The sequence below is a fragment of the Xenopus laevis genome, chromosome 5S (assembly GCF_017654675.1).
Source record: "Xenopus laevis strain J_2021 chromosome 5S, Xenopus_laevis_v10.1, whole genome shotgun sequence".
In the NCBI taxonomy this organism is placed as follows: Eukaryota; Metazoa; Chordata; class Amphibia; order Anura; family Pipidae; genus Xenopus; species Xenopus laevis.
Window position 1 is genome coordinate 56,485,150 of NC_054380.1, and position 17,211 is coordinate 56,502,360.

Below are 17,211 nucleotides of genomic sequence, written 5' to 3' on the forward strand. Positions count from 1 at the left end.
GACCTAAAAGAACAGGACTCTCATAACTATAATGAGTTAAAATAGGAAATCCTGGCCCACCTTGGAATCACGCCAAAAAGTTCCATGACTGGGTTTACAGCAAAGGCAAGCCTGCATGTGTGCAAATGCATGACCTCCTGGGTCTATTAGAGAAAGAAAAGACTGTATAAAATTCACCAAACCTCATATGTTTGATACACACTTTCCTTACTATCTGTTTGTCACAATTATAGTTGCTACTTTGTTTCTACTTGTTGGATTAACGTTAAACAAGTTTTTTCTGCTTCAGGTACCCAAGTTTATTTATTGTAAATCTCAGGGGTAAACTGATAACACTGGGTTACATGAATTACAGTATATAAACAATGTTGCTTAATATAGAGATAATTTTAATTAAGCTAGAACTAGCTGTATAATAAATGATTATAAAGTGCCACGTGCAATATTCACCATATGGATCTCAAAAAAAGTTTTGAAAAATCTCAATTGTTTTGTTGTTTATTTGCTTCTAAAAAGATAAAAACGGCACCGTAAACAAGTGATAGCAATGAGAAATCACAATTAATTCTTGATATTAATTAAATCACCTTAATCAATTCTATACCGGTACTCTGTAAAACTCCAATTAATTAGTGATTATATATATATATTTGCTCTTAACGTTTTAACCAACCCACCTGGCTAATTCATGAATTAAAAAAGTGACTTGTACAATTAATTAATTCCACAGTTTAAATCGAACTGAATTGTGCGTACTGTATAAAGTGACCTGTGCAATTAATTATACAATTAATTCCAAAATAAATTTGCTGTGATTTCTAATAAATTATAAAGTGACATGCATTTAAATTAATTCACCAAATTCATTATATTTAAAGTGCACAACATAAAGTTGCTTGTGCAAATTAATTTGTTGCGATCTTAATCATAAACCTTGGATTTTTGTTAAGGTTAAAGTTGTATAGAGGGTGGAGTTGCTCCCAAGATCTAGCTATTCGTTTTTTCTGGTCCCTAGGAGCACCACAAAGTTGGAGAACGTCAGGAACTGTAGGGCTGCGGTCTCAAAATTACCTTCCTATTTTACTTGGAAGAGGCCATCATAACCTACAAAACCGCAAACCCCACAGTCCTTAGAAGAGAAAATAGATTAGTAAAAGAGTCTGAGAAATTGTTTTAAAAAAATTCGTACGTTTTGCTTTTAGCGTTTTCAAAAGGCAATTACCTGTTCGCTTCCTATCAGTATTTTATATAGCCACATATTAATTTTGTCACTTCCACTTTCTCCCTGTGTCGATGTCAGATCTGTGTCATCGTCTCGCGAGGTTAGGTGTCTTTCAAGCGATGTACGCATCGTCCTCCAAGTTCCACCCCACCAGACGTCAATCTATCTTGTCTAAATGAACCCGCTAATTACTGGAGCAAATTAGATTATAATCTTTTATCATGGGGAACTAGACATTGTGATTTGTGTTAAAACTGTAATGATACCTTAATATAATATGTTTGTATTCTACAATTGGTTTTCTAAATAAATGCTGTACATAGGTTTTTTTCATTAATGCCATACAGCAACTGTATTGAGATTAAAGATCCAATAGCTTTCTTTTTTGAGAAGTTCTTGTTCTAAGTTCCCACATATGATTCCAAATATAACTTTTTCTATGGCCCAAAAGGATCATTTCCTTGGGTCTGATTGATGTTTAGCCCTAAAATGTTGTGCCACAGTTGATAGGATTTTTTCGTTTTTTTTATTGTTTTCGGCATTTCTAATAGTGCTACAATGTTTCTGCATGTGCTGTTTGAGCATCTGGGTAGTGACTACTCTTTTCTCTTTTCTTTCTCTCTCTTTTTTTAAATAACTCCAATAATACTCCTTGAGTGGCTGGAGAGTCTGGGTCTCTATATATATATTAAGAGTTAATTTTATCTTTTCTAATAAAACCTTGACCTCCTGGGTCTCACAAGAAAGTGGCTGCAACCAGATGTCAACACAGCTGATAAAGTGGTGGAAAGGATCGGCGTAGACCGGTACCAGATACGTCTTCCCCGGGATATACAGCGATGAGTTGGACAGGCAGAGCCCCAAGATATGACCCAGATGGTGGAACTTGTGGAGAGTTACATGACTGCTGAGAGCTACCTAGGAGAGGGAACCTCTGCTGAGCACCCTAGCAAGCATCAGAGACTGCAAGGAAATCCTGGTAAGACTGTTCAATTTGTTAAAGGGGTGGTTTCCCAAAGTAACAGGGCAAAACCTCTGATATGACTTCAGGACTGAGTACAGATGCCAAAGCTAGGATGGCAACCAGTCAGGGTCAAGAGGCCTCTGACAGTGATAAAAGGAGGTTACAATGCTGGCGGTGTAGAGAGTTTGGCCATTTCGCTGCCAACTGCCCCCTAACGTCAGAGCCTATGGATTGTAGCTGGGGGAAACAAGAACCCTTGTATGCTCAGCCGGCATGCCTGGCCTCTCTACAAGATGAGACTGGTAAACAGTTTTGCTCAGTAGTCATAGAAGGACACAGAGTGACAGCTCTCCTGGATTCGTAGAGTTTGGTAACATTAGTTCACGCTAGTTTGGTGTACATTGTTAACTTTATTAACCCACAGGTCGGGGAAGTGTGCATACATGGGGACACTAAAGACTACCCAACTGCCGTGGTTCTGATTGAAACTCAGTATGGAACTGTAAAGTATCAAGTGGGGTTGTAAAAACCTTAATGCATGCTGTTACATTAGGAAGAGATTTTCCATTGTTCTGGCAACTGTGGGGTGGGGAGAGTAAATCTGAAGGGGGTTCCTCATGCAAGGCAGAGGAACCATACTTGTCCCCAGAACCCTTTACACACCATGAGAATGATGGAAATGTAGGAGTGACCCCTAATGTTTCCTCACCCCTAGAATTGTTTGCAGGCCTGGAAGATGGGGTAGAGGAAAGTGAGATGGTACCTGAGTTAGAGGTCTCCAAAGACAACTTTGGAACTGCCAAAATGAGGGACCCCACTCTGAGCAATGCTAGAGAAAATATAAAATTTATAGATGGGGAACCCCAATTCCCAGGGGCAGTGTTTCCCCACATGGCCCTAAACCAGGATCTGTTATATCATGTGAGCAAAATAAGGGGTGAAATTATAGAACAACGGGTGGTACTCCAGCAATATAGAAAGGTGGTATTAGATATGGCACATAGACATGTACTTGGGGGCCAACTGGGAGTTGAGAAAACTACAGAAAGAATCCTTCAGAGGTTCTTTTGGCCTGGGGTGGTTGGAGATGTAAAGTGATATTGTAACTCCTGCCCAGATTGTCAGTTAGCAGCGCGAAGACCACATTACAGTGGTCCTTTGGTTCCCCTTCCAATCATTAAGGTACCATTTAAGAGGGTAGCAATGGATTTGCTCGGTCCCCTGCCAAAATCCGCTAGAGGGCACCAACACATACTTGTAATATTGGATTATGCAACTAGATATCCGGAAGCTTTTAGGAATACTTCAGTAAAAGGTATAGCTAAAGAGCAGGTCCATTTGTTTTCTGGGGTGGGAATACCTAAAAAAAATCCTGACGGATCAAGGCACACCCTTTATGTCCAAAGTAACCAAAGAGTTGTCGCCTCTTAGGTATCAAACACTTGCATACTTCAGTATACCACCCTCAAACTGATGCCTTGGTAGAAAGGTTTAATAAGACCATGAAAGCCATGTTGAAAAAGGTGGTAGATAAAGATGGGAAAAATTGGGACTGCTTATTGCCATTTTTGTTGTTCTCAATCAGGGAGGTGCCACAAGCTTCTACTGGGTTCTCCCCATTTGAGTTACTGTATGGTAGGCACCCCAGGGGTCTGCTAGATGTACTTAAGGAAACTTAGGAACAGGAGGCTACCCCCTATAAGACAGTGGCTCAAATTCTGCAGAAGTGGATTGTAGAGGAACCTATTATAAAGGAATACATGGCCCAAGCCCAGGAGTCCCAAAGCAGGATTTATAATAGGTCTGCCAAAGTAAGGACCTTTAATCCAGGTGATAGAGTCTTGGTACTTATCCCCACAGTTGAAAGTAAGTTCCCGGCCAAGTGGCAAGGGCCATTCGAAATTATTGAACAAGTTGGTGAAGTGAACTATAAGGTACGGCAACCTGATAAGAGAAAACAGGTGCAACTTTATCATGTGAATTTACTTAAGCCCTGGAGACCTCAGGAGGTCCTGGTATCAGAACCGGTGCATTCCAGAAGTACAAATAGCCGAAACTCTATCAGTGTCACAGAAACAAGAAGTGAAAGAATTCTTGATGAGAAATAGGGATGTCTTCTCTGATCTTCCTGGAAGGAATACTCTAATTGAACATGATGTGGTTACTAACCCTCAGGTAAAAGTTAAGGTTAAGACATATAGAATCCCTGAGGCATGGAGACAGGCAGTCTCTGATGAGGTAAGGAAAATGTTGGATCTAGGAGTAATTGAGGAGTCCCACAGTGATTGGTCTAGCCCAATTGTTTTGATCTCTAAACCTGATGGGACTCTAAGGTTTTGTAATGACTTCCTAAAACTGAATGAAGTCTCAAAATTTGATGCCTATCCCATGCCTAGGGTAGATGAACTCATTGAAAGGCTAGGCCAGGTGAGGTACCTCACAACTCTAGATCTCACAACAGGGTATTGGCAGGTACCACTAACGGAAGGGGCTAAGGAAAAGACAGCCTTTTCTACTCCTGAGGGTCTTTTCCAATACAATGTACTACCTTTTGGTTTACATGAGCCCCAGCTACTTTTCAAAGGCTAATGGACCGGATTCTTAAACCACAAAGTCCCTATGCCTCATTGATGCGGTTATTTTCAGCACTGATTGGTAGTCTCATTTACCAAAAGTACAGGCGGTGCTTCTCTATACGTGAGACGGGGCTTACTGCAAACCCTAAAATGTGTGTGATCGGAATGGAAGACGCCAAATACTTAGGCTATGTAATTGGAAGAGGTGCAGTACAGCCTCAAATAAATGAAGTGCAGGCAATACAAAAGTGGCCCCAACCTGTCACAAAGAAACAGGTCAGAGCCTTCCTAGGGATAGTAGGCTACTATCGTAGGTTTGTGCCTAACTTTGCTTCTATTGCAGCTCCCCTTACAGATCTTACTAAAGGGAAGAGCTCAGTAATGGTTAAGTGGTCAGCTGAAGCTGAAAACGCTTTCATAGAGCTTAAAAATTCCCTCTGTAGGCAACCAGTGTTAATAACACCAGTTTTTCAGAAAGAGTTCATTGTGCAAACTGATGTCTCAGATGTGGGTTTGGGGGCTGTCCTCTCCCAAATGGTAAGGGGTGAGGAACACCCAGAAGTGTACTTGAGCAGAAAGCTTACACTGGCTGAGAGTAGGTATTATATTGTGGCATGGGAGTGCCTTGCCATTAAGTGGGCACTAGAAGCCATCAAGCACTATCTGCTGGGCCGCAAATTTAGATTGGTTACAGACCATGCTCCCCTTAGGTGGATGTCTGAAAATAAAGAAAAGAATGCTCAAGTCACTAGATGGTTCCTGGCCCTGCAAAACTTTAAGTTCACAGTGGAACATAGACCTGGAGCACTGCAAGGGAATGCAGATGCCATCTCTAGGGTTCATTGCCAGGTGGTTCATTGTGCTCAGCCCTACAGGCTGAAGCAGAGGGGGAGGATGTGTGAACTGGAGAACAGTTTGAAGGGAGATATATTTCCCCTAGGTTCATGTCTTACTCCCATATGTACAGCAGTCCTGAGTGGGTTAATTCCCCTAGAAAGTCTCATCTGGGGAATAATTAGGAGGCTAGATCAGCTAGTTGCTGAGAGGGCTGAGACCTGGGACCTGAGTGTAACCATTTGGAGCTGCTGTTTGTCTGCCCAAAGAAAAAAGGACCTGAGAAAGGTACTGTGACTCTGGGGAGCTGTACTTTTGTGTTTGGCCGGGAATCCCAGTAGGGGACCGGAAGAGGAGAGGGAAAATGCCCTGTGTATTAGTTAGAGCCCAAGTGGGGCAAGGATTTTGTTTTGTATTATTTTGTTTTATGCCACCTTTGCTCACAGAGTCTGTATATGTGAACAATAAATGGACTTTGCCTGTTACAGAACTGTCTGTTCGTCTAATCCTGCTCACAATACATATATTGAATGTATTATCTAGAATCATTATAACTGGGGTTTCCAGGACAGTTTTTTTAATTTTTAATCTAGAGTCCCATGCCTAATATGTAAAAAAAAAAAAAAAAAGGACTGAAATATTTAAAATGCTTAACAGCACAAATATTTTACCATCAATTTTAATGTATGTTCTGTTAATTAAGATGACTCATGGGGCATTTCCTTATTATTATAGCCAATAAAGCAAGAAATAAATAAAGAATTTTTAAGAATTCACAATGGAGAATTACATTACTGGCTTCTGGGGCATTCCCATGATCCTTTTGAATAAAGGACTAAAAATATCACAAGACAGACACATGTCTGTAAAGTATTTCAATAGTTTTTATTGATTTTACAACTCCATGTCATGATCTGTCTGGTGATTTCAACCATGAGCTTTCAAATGTTCAGTTCTGTCTGTAAGAACGTGCTTAGATACCTAATATTGCTTTCCTTTAATTCCATGAGGCTGAACACATTCCCTCCAGGTATTCAACATAAGAGTCTATGAATCAATCTTGAAAAATAAAAAGGTATTCTCATTGCCTGCATAGCTTCTTTAAAACGTCAGCTCATATTTAAATCTAATGCTATATCATATCACTTCTAATCACTTGCAACTTGATGAATATAAAACCTGTGAACATGGACTGCCTCTTGACCTTTTTATCTCCTTGTTAAATGAAAAATGATTCCAGCTTCTACTTTGCAAAGACGGTTTGAAGTAAAAAAAATATATATATTTTATTGCACCTTTTTTCACATCTATTCAAGTTGTTGAATATAAATACATCATCATTTTATAAATAAAAAAAATGTTCTGGTCGATTTGTAGCATATAATGAATCCACAGATGAACAATGATTTTTACTGAGCTGCACTACTTCTGAGGACTGTACAGCAGTTTTGCAGGGTTATTAAAAGCCCCATTTTACATGGTTTTGCTTCTCATTCATTTTACAAGATTGGTTTTCTAGAGGTAGTTTTCAATAGGATTGCTTGCAAAAAAAAGCAACACTACAGTTTTCAGTTAATCAGTTTTCCTTTACTTGAAGAAAATTGAGAAATCTGTCTTAAAATGATAGACAGTATAATGCAATGCTATAAGTAGTGTATTGGCCTCCAATAAGCAAAAAGCTGGAGATATCAAATAAATGCTTTGTTTGTAGAATGCTGGCTGGCATCAAACCATTTAAGGGTTTCCTGTGAATGAATTTAAGCTTACAACACATTCAACAAAACTAAGCCAGTTAAAGCCTAAATTAATCATTCTAAAAAGAAAGAGGTTTAAATCATTTGGGATTCTGTTAAGTCTAAATTCAAAATGTGTGTTTTTTTAAATGTTTTGAAAATCTAAAAAAAGGTTGCTGTATGGAGATATTAGAATACATGAAATAAACAGATAAATACAGAGCAATAAAAATGTTTGTTTTCTTGACCGTTGAAATATATCCATCAATTGTATAGTAAATCTTGTTAAGGCTCTGCCTGTATTGTGTTTGTGTGTGATGTTTTGCAGCTATTCACTTATAATCATTGGTTTCAGGCAATAGCTTTCTACCTATTTCAGTTTTAAATGGGTTAGGTGTCATAAAAGTGTTATTCTCATTCCATTACTACACCTTAAGTCACTGTAAATTTACTATTAATCTTATTTGATGAAAATTGTGTATATTAGTCAAAGGCAAAGTGTTAACTGATGATTACTGTGATAGCATTTAAATACACACACACAAACATATATACGTTTATCGGTCTGTGTGTGTGCCTATATATATATATATATATATATATATATATATATATATATATATATATATATATATATATATATATATATATATACACATATATATATATACACATATATATATATATATATATATATATACAGTCATATGAGAAAGTTTGAGAACCCCTCTCAGCCTGCATAATAATTGACTCCACTTTCAACAAAAAACAGTGGTATGTCTTTCATTTCCCAGGCGTACTCTGATGTTTTCTGAACAATTATTTTTAGTGAAGCAGTATTCAGTTTTATTAAATTAAATCAAATGTGAAAAATTTGTGTACCCTTGCAATTTTGCTAATTTAAAAGCATGTAAATGATCAATACTGATTACTGGCAACACCAAATTGGTTGAATTAGCTTGTTAAGCCTTGAACTTCATAGGCTTAATGAAAGGTATTTAAGGTGGCCAATTGTAAGTTGTGCTTCTGTTTGACTCTCCTCTAAAGAGTGACAGCATGGGATCCTCAAAGCAACTCTTAAAAGATCTGAAAACAAAGATTGTTCAGTATCATTGTTTAGGGGAAAGCTACAAAAAGCGATCTCAGAGGATTAAACTGTTAGTTTCAACTGTAAGGAATCAGGAAATTGAAGGCCACAGGCACAGTTTTTTTAAAACACAAGTCTGGCAGGCCAAGAAACATACAGTAGCAGCATATGTGGAGGATTGTGAGAATGGTTACAGACAACCCAAAGATCACCTCCAAAGACCTGCAAGAACATCTTGATGCAGATGGTTTATCTAAACATCATTCCACAAAGAACATCTGTATGGCAGGTTGATGAGAAAGAAGCTCTTTTTGCACTCACACCACAAAGAGAGTCACTTGTATGCAAAAGCTCATTCAGACACGCCACAGTCATTTTGGAACAAAGTGCTTTGCACTGATGAGACAAATATTGAGTTATTTGGTCATAACAAAAAGCGCTTTGCATTGCAGAAGAAGAACACCGCATTCCAAGAAAAACACCTGCTACATTTGGTGGAGGTTCCATCATGCTGTGGGGCTGTGTGGCTAGTTCAGGGACTGGGGCCCTTGTCCAGGGTCGGATGAATTCAACCCAATACCAACAAATTCTTCAGGATAATGTTCAAGCAGGGGCATAACTATAGAGGAAGCAGACCCTGCGGCTGCAGGGGGGCCCAGGAGGTATAGGGGCCCCACGAGGCCCTAATTCATATACAATTTCAATAAATATTGGAGAAACAAGTCAACCTCTAAACATTTTGGGGGCCTGAAAAATAATTTGCTGTGGGGCCCAGTAATATCTAGTTACGCCACTGTGTTCAAGCATCAGTAACAAAGTTGAAGTTACGCAGGGGTTGGATATTCCAACAAGACAATGACCCTAAACACACTTTGACATCTACAAAGGTATTTAGGCAGAAGGATAAGTACAATATTCTGGAATGGCTGTCACAGTCCCCCAACTTGAATACTATTGAAAATCTATGGAATCATTTGAAGCAGGCTGTCCATGCTCGGCAGCCATCAAATTTAATTGAACTGGAGAGATTTTGTATGGACGAATGGTCAAAAATACCGCCATCCAGAATCTCATCAAAGGCTATAGGAGGCGTCTATAGGCTGTTGCATTTGCAAAAGGAGGCTCAAATAAGTATTGATGTAATATCTCTATTGAGGTGCCCAAATTTATGCACCTGTCTATTTTTGTTATTATGCATACTGTATTGCATATTTTCTGTTAATCCAATAAACTTTATGTCACTGCTGAAATACTAGTTTCCATAAGGCATTTTATATATTTAAAAGAAGTTTCTACTTTGAAAACTAAATATATATATATATATTTATGTCATTTTGTTAATCTTTTAGGTTCATTACATTATTAAAGCATACGATTTTTCGGGGCACTTGTCTCCAGTGTGGCTACTCCCTGTCCATATCTCCTCCCGTGATCCAACTCTCTACACATTCTAGAAAGTGCTTCATGGTTGTATGTTTAGATGACATCTAGGTCTTCTTGCACATGCAGATGGGTTGGGATATTAAAAAAACCTCTGGGAAAGGGGGGGAGGTAATTTTTTTCAAAAAAAAGTTTATTTAAAGGTTTATCATTAGACAAGCACTTTGTATCTTTTTACCATTTCCATCTCAGTTGGTCTAGATCTGCAACACTTTTAACAGTGATAGGAACCAAGAACCCCAAAACAACTCCAAAATGTAGAATCCACTGCACTGTCACTCTGGAACTTTTATTCTAGATACAGCACAGGGTTAAAACTCTTATTCAACAATAATTCCATAAAGGTATGTCACAAAATAATGCATTTAACTTAACCTTGGTCCAGATCATTATTGGTTATAGATTTTTTAGGCATAAGAACACATTCTTGCCAACAGATTCCATCCAATTCAGCATAAGCACAACTAATCTGTCTGATTTTATTACCGTCTTTTACAGCTAAGCCCAGTGACTTCCCTGAGACCTAACTGCTGCCATGCCTTGCGATTTCTATTTCTATTTTCCTACCCTAAGGGGGTTATTTACTAAACTCTGAATGCCAAAAACTCAAAAATATGTAGTGGAAAAAAAAAAAAAACATTTTGCAATTTATTATACCCCGAGGATGGAAAAAGTCAGAATCTGAAAATCCAGCATCTCAGACCTGCCAAGGTTGCATATAAGTCAACGCGAGAAGTCCAAAACATTTTTTGATCTGAGCTGGGTTTCATGCAATAACCCGAAGATTTCGAAATCCGAAAAATTCATAAAATTCTTATTTTTAAAGTTTTTTCGGGTTTTTTCCTGAAAACAACATTTTCAGGAAAGTGTATTAATAAATAAGGCGAAAAAAACCCGTGCGGATTTGATCAGAGTTTTTTTTTTCCAGAAAATATTGAGATAAATTCGGACATTGATAAATAACCCCCTTAGTCTAGGAATTCATTATCTTGTTTGATCATGTGAGAATTATAGTCGAACTATGGCCCTACCAGCAGCCCCTTGCTGTTCACTATGTGGCCAACATAGGTTGGCCAGAGGAAATATTTCATGTAAACCACAGAATCACATATTTAGGGGCCCATTCATTAAGTTCGAGTGAAGGAATAGAAGAAAAAATGCTTGAATTTCAAAGTGTTTTTTTGGCTACTTCGACCATCGAATGGGCTACTTCGACCTTCCACTACGACTTCAACTTCGAATCGAATGATTCAAACTAAAAATCGTTCGACTATTCGACCATTCGATAATCGAAGTACTGTCTCTTTAAGAAAAAACTTCGACCCCCTAGTTCGCCACCTAAAAGCTACCGAACTCAATGTTAGCCTATGGGGAAGGTCCCCATAGGCTTGGCTAACTTTTTTTGGTCGAAGGATAATCCTTCGATCGTTGGATTAAAATCCTTTGAATCGTTCGATTTGAAGGATTTATTCCTTCGAACTATTTGCGCAAAAGGATTTTCATTCCCCAGTCGAATATTCGAGGGTTAATTAATCCTCGATATTCGACCCTTGATGCATTTGCCCCTTAATGTATGCGATACTAGTTCAGCAGACACTTATTGCAATATTTTTTAAGGCATAAATTTTTACCCATGCCTAGCTTTATTTGTCCTTTAAAGAAAGCAATATTGGTTAGTCCTAAGTAAAGTCTTGGAAATGGAAACATGTAAAATATTTTAAAGATATTTATATATTACTGCCTGCAGCATGAAGTGCTATATTACTAGCAGACACATTGCTTCTTTCTAGATCAAATCAAACACAAAATTGTGCCATTGGAATTGTCAATCAGAGCAGTCAGAAAAGAACTCCTTTTCAAAAGCACTCAATTTCATAATAATGATAGGTCTTTAATGATCATAATGCAGGATTTGTCAAATATAACACTTCATTAATTGCACTGATCGCATAATTGAACAGTAAAGATATTTGGTGATACAATACTGCCTAATCTAATAGTTTTGTATTAACAAGACTTAATGCAATGTTCTTCAGATATCTTTCCCAATGACATTGAAACAGTTTTCTTCAATTACCATAATCTAATACTGAAATAGATGAAGACATTCAATTTGCATTAGAGCAAAATAGAGGCTTATAAAAACATACTCACTCTAGTTATACTGCTCTGAACAACTTCTCTGTTTCCTGGGCACGTTTCCCTAATCATGAGCATTTCAAAACTGCTCCTAAAGTGCAATTACAGATTTTTTTTAATTATTATTTCCAGGGAAGTATTTTCGATACCTATATTTTAAAAATGTGATTCTTTTTAAAGAGAAATTTTCCTCCAGCCTGACTTTGGACACCTATGGCTTATTTCTTTATGATTGTTGTATGCACAAAACCTGTCCTAAATAGTAAGAAAGAGGGCGGGCAAAGGCCTATCCCCCAGTGAGGTAAACAGATTTATAGTTATTAGGCATTTACATATTGCCCCAAAGCTTTTAACCACATTATTAACAGTATTTTGTGGCACAATCATTTTTAGCAAAAGTTTGTGCTCACAACTAAAATGTTTAATATTAAACCAGGATGCAATAAGGTTGGGGCCATATGCTTACCTCCCAGTATCTGAAAATAAAAAGTTACAGAAAACTCTAGCTGCAACCATGTTGACAAATAAAAACCTGTTATAAAAGAAACATACTCCTGTTTTCTACATATTGCAAAGGCAGTAATGGGAGTAGAATGAAGTAATTTGGTGTAATGTATATCATTAAGTCAACAATCGCATCTCAGGAAGGGATGCGAAAAGGTATGACAAATGTAGGGTATGGTAATTATATTGGAAAACAAATTGCATAAGGCAAAAAGACAAAGTTCATTAAATATAGCCTAGCCTTCCAAACTGTGACCATTTACAGTAACTGCCTGTGATTGAGCTGCTACTGCCAGTACCTTACTCTGACAGGCCCATAGGCGGAGGGGTATTTGTTTTGTTTTGAAAGGCAAGGACAGGCCACAAGAAGAGGTAGAGCATCTCACATTTTGTAGAGCCTTCACCACCACAGTCTATGTATGCTTGTAATGCCTCACCTGAAACAAGAACTAAGTTGCTTATATTTTAATTTAAAAAAAGATCACATTTTCATGACATCCATGAAGCAAAGATGTCCTCCCATGCAAAGCTCAATTGTCAGCTTAGCTATGGAGAATCGCTCAGCACAGAAATGAAAAATCTGCTGGAAAAGGTGGATGACAATAAATATAATTAGCAAATAACTGGCTCTGCCATTAGATTTCCTAAGTTACAATCTTACAATTGGTTTAACAATCTTTCTAGTAGTCCTGATCTGTAAATGAAACCTGCTGATTTTCAGGGGTTTCAGATGTGAAGATATAATTGACTGCAGCTTTGTTTTACATGAGTAGAATATATAGTAGTAGTTATAGTAGCAGTAGATATAAGTGAACACCCATTTTTTCAAATAATGAACTGGGTGAAGATAGAAAGACTCATGAGTAAAGCACAAGTAGTCAACATGTTCTAATGCCCATGTCCATGATAACAGACTAAAAAAAAAATATTAGTTCTTTTAATGGATGATTTCAGTGATCATGATACAAAGCTTTATACTGTAAATACAGAATTAATTATATGCCCAATTTTGTCAGCATAAATCATTACAAAGATTGATAAATAAACCCCTTGAAGTTATGGCAGCAAGTGCAAGCTGCATGCTCTAGATTTACAGTACCACTGGTCACCTTATTTGAGAGTCCCCTCCCCTGCAGGCACAGACAGGACCAGGTCAAGTTAATGGAGATGGGCCGATCCGACGGCAAGGATAGTATTGTGTCTGCCCTAGCCACTCTGAGCGCAGGAGCAATTACAGTTATCATAGCTGGTCAAGCAGTCTACGGTCCAAATACTGTACACTGAAGAAGAGATATGCAAAGGGGAGTTAGTGGAGTTATACTCCCTGCTCCAAAGCGACAATTTAATTGATGTGGGTAGGAGCATGAGATGGGACCACAAGGATTTTAACAAAAAAAGGTTTTTCAAGTAGAGGCCAGTGGGCTGGGGCCCACCAATTCAATGGCCGGGGCAAAGCAAGGGGTCTGTTTTCAATTCAATGATGGACACTGCAAATGGCAGGCCTTGTGCCATTTCTGGCAGGAGTGCTCCAGCTGCGAGAAAGCACCCATCTTCCAAGTGTTATAGAAAGTTCAGGACAATCACAAAGCCAAATGAGTTGGGGGAGAAGAGGGTTCAGACCAGTGAGGTGGTGGCTTTGGATAACATGGGGGTGGGGCATACCATCAACTATTTAGTGATTCCCGCTACTGGTGGCTGGTGTCCTTAGGAGGTTGGTTTTACACAGCTTGGGAGTTCAACATTTGGTTCAGGGTAGACATGTACCTTAATGTGTTAACATCATAGCCAATTATCTTTCTCACCTACAGTGGGATCAGTTTTTGGAGGCAGTAACTGAGGCAGAAGACGTGGGCCTTCTCGGTCCTGGTCATCTCTGGGAGCTTAACCTAGAGTGGGTTATTTCTTCTGCATTGACCCCAAGAACATGGGCTGCTTACTGAAGGATCTGGGCAGAGTGTTAGGTATGAAGTTCAGTGGATCCATTTTCATGGATCCACTGAACCTCGTATCTATGAGGAATGAGTAATGAGGGTCTTGCTACTCTTAGGTCAACACCTTTACTGTGACAGGTCAGCATTGGTTGTTCATAAAGTTCTTTCAAATATGTCATGTTGTTTACATTGCATGGATGTATTGGATAGTTTGAAAGATTTTCTTTTCTCAAACATTGCAATAGATGACAGTTTTGACAGTGGTTTGCTTGTCACCTGGAGAAGTGATTCTGTTTTCCCCTGCCTTTTACTGGCCTTTTTTAAGAATTTTACGGTGGGTGAGCTGGTTAGTCCCAGCACAGCCAAGCCCGGGAGTCTGTTACAAGGTGAGATGTGCATCAGGGCAGAGGTAAACGAGGCATGGCTTTGCAAATCCAAGACCAACCAGGCAGGTAAAGGATCTTTGATCACAATCAGGGCATGGGAGGCATGTCACTATCCTGTGCATTACATAACAGATTGTGGCTGGGTTTGGGTTAGAAGATTAGATTGCAAATTTAACAAAAAAAATGTCTAGCCAACAACCAAAAGTAAGTTAATTACCCTAACAACCACTGCACTGATTTGAATAAGAAACTGGAATATAAATAGGAGAGGGCCTGAAGAGAAAGGGGAGTAATAAAGTAGCAATAACAACACATCTGTAGCTTTACAGAGCATTTATTTTAGATGGCATCAGTAACCCCCATTTGAAAGCTGGAACGAGTCAGAAGAAAAAGGCAAATCATTCAAAAACTATAAAAAATAAATAATAAAGACCAATTGAAAAGTTGCTTAGAAATCGCTATTATATAACATACTAAAAGTAAAGGTGACCCTCCCCTTTAATATCCTCCTATTTGTGTAAGCTCTTCAGGGCAGGGACCTTCATCCTCTTGACACTAAGGGGCCGATTCATCAATAGTCGAATATCGAGGGTTAATTAACCCTCGATATTCGACTGGGAACTAAAATCGTTCGACTTCGAATATCGAAGTCGAACGATTTTGCGCAAATCCTCCGATTGATCGATCGAAGGATTTGAATCCAACGATCGAAGGAAAATCCTTCGATCAAAAAATCACAGGCAAGCCTATGGGGACCTTCCCCATAGGCTAACATTGACTTCGGTAGGTTTTATCTACCGAAGTAGGTGGTCGAAGTATTTTTTAAAGAGACAGTACTTCGATTATCGAATGGTCGAATAGTCGAACGATTTTTACTTCGAATCGTTCGAATTCGAACGAATTTAACCAATTCGATGGTCGAAGTACCCAAAAAATACTTTGAAATTCGAAGTTTTTTACATTCGAATTCTTCACTCGAATTTTGTAAATCTGCCCCTTAAGCTCTTAATATTTGTTGAAAATATACATACATACGTATACTGTATATGAACCAACCTGCCTAATTCTAAAAGTGTCTGTGGAATGGAATTTTGTTGCAATTTGAATTTACCATGAATGTCCCTGATGAATGTCACTGTTTCCCATATGTATTTGTTAATTACAAAGCCTTAGTAAACAACTATCAGGGTCAGTTTACACTGCTCAATTCTGAAGTGGAACATTGTTATGAACAGGAATTATATTATAATCCCTGCTGATTTATTGTTGCTTTATTTATTAAATTTATTTTTAAACCTAAACAGGACCTGCATCCAATATTTAGGTTACCTGCATAGTACAACAGTTATCAAAAGAGGAGTTTACTGTGTATAAATGGTAACTTCATTACTGTCAAGTGAAACATAAATCCATTCTAATCCCAGACCTTTCTTTGTGTGTAAATGTATTTGCTGTTGGTTTCCACTTGCCCCAGACCAGGGCCCTAGGGTTAAGACTTGCACAAAAATTACAGAATGTTTATTGAATGAGCAGGCCATCAATAAATAAATAAATCTGCTTTGGTACCTGTAGTTTCCATTCCTGTACGGACGTTGTGCCTTCGTTGGTCCTTACGACAAATACAAGAGGTCCTTTGCACTCAACCCATTATCAATATATTTAAGACAGAGACATTTTGTGCATACTGCTAGTAATAAGAAATGCCATACCCTTTAAACAAAACAGGGATTGTTTGTCCATATATCCATATATTGCAATATATTTAAGCTGGCCAACTACGTCAAAGTCATCCCATATCTAGCCAGTCCTATGCTCAATTTTCATCTGATTCATTAAGAATTCTATTGCTTAATTATACGTTTTACAAAGGGACTAAGTTTTACCTGCAACTTACTAGTTGCTTTCAAAGTAAAACTCCCAAACTTGGCTGTCCTTTTATTAGACACCAGTGGGATCACCTGACTATAGCTGGGAAGGGTGGGGGCTACAATATGGAGCTGGTCACTGCTCCTGTATAACTATAACAAACAAGGAAAAGTTGTGTACATATACATAATATATATATATATATATATATATATATATATATATATATATATATATATATATATATATATATATATATATATATATATATATATATATATATATAGAAAAAACGATGGTTATCCGCACTCCACTGTATTCAGCAAGCAACCCAGGTGCTACTCAGAATCCGCATAAGCAATATCTTCCAAAGTAAATGAGTGCACACTGGGAACCTATCGGCAGTTTAGTTTAAAAGCATAATTTTATTTAAATAATTAAAAAACACGCCGACGTTTCGGTCCGACTCTAGGACCTTCTTCAAGACCAATGTGTGTGTGTGTATATATATATATATATATATATATAT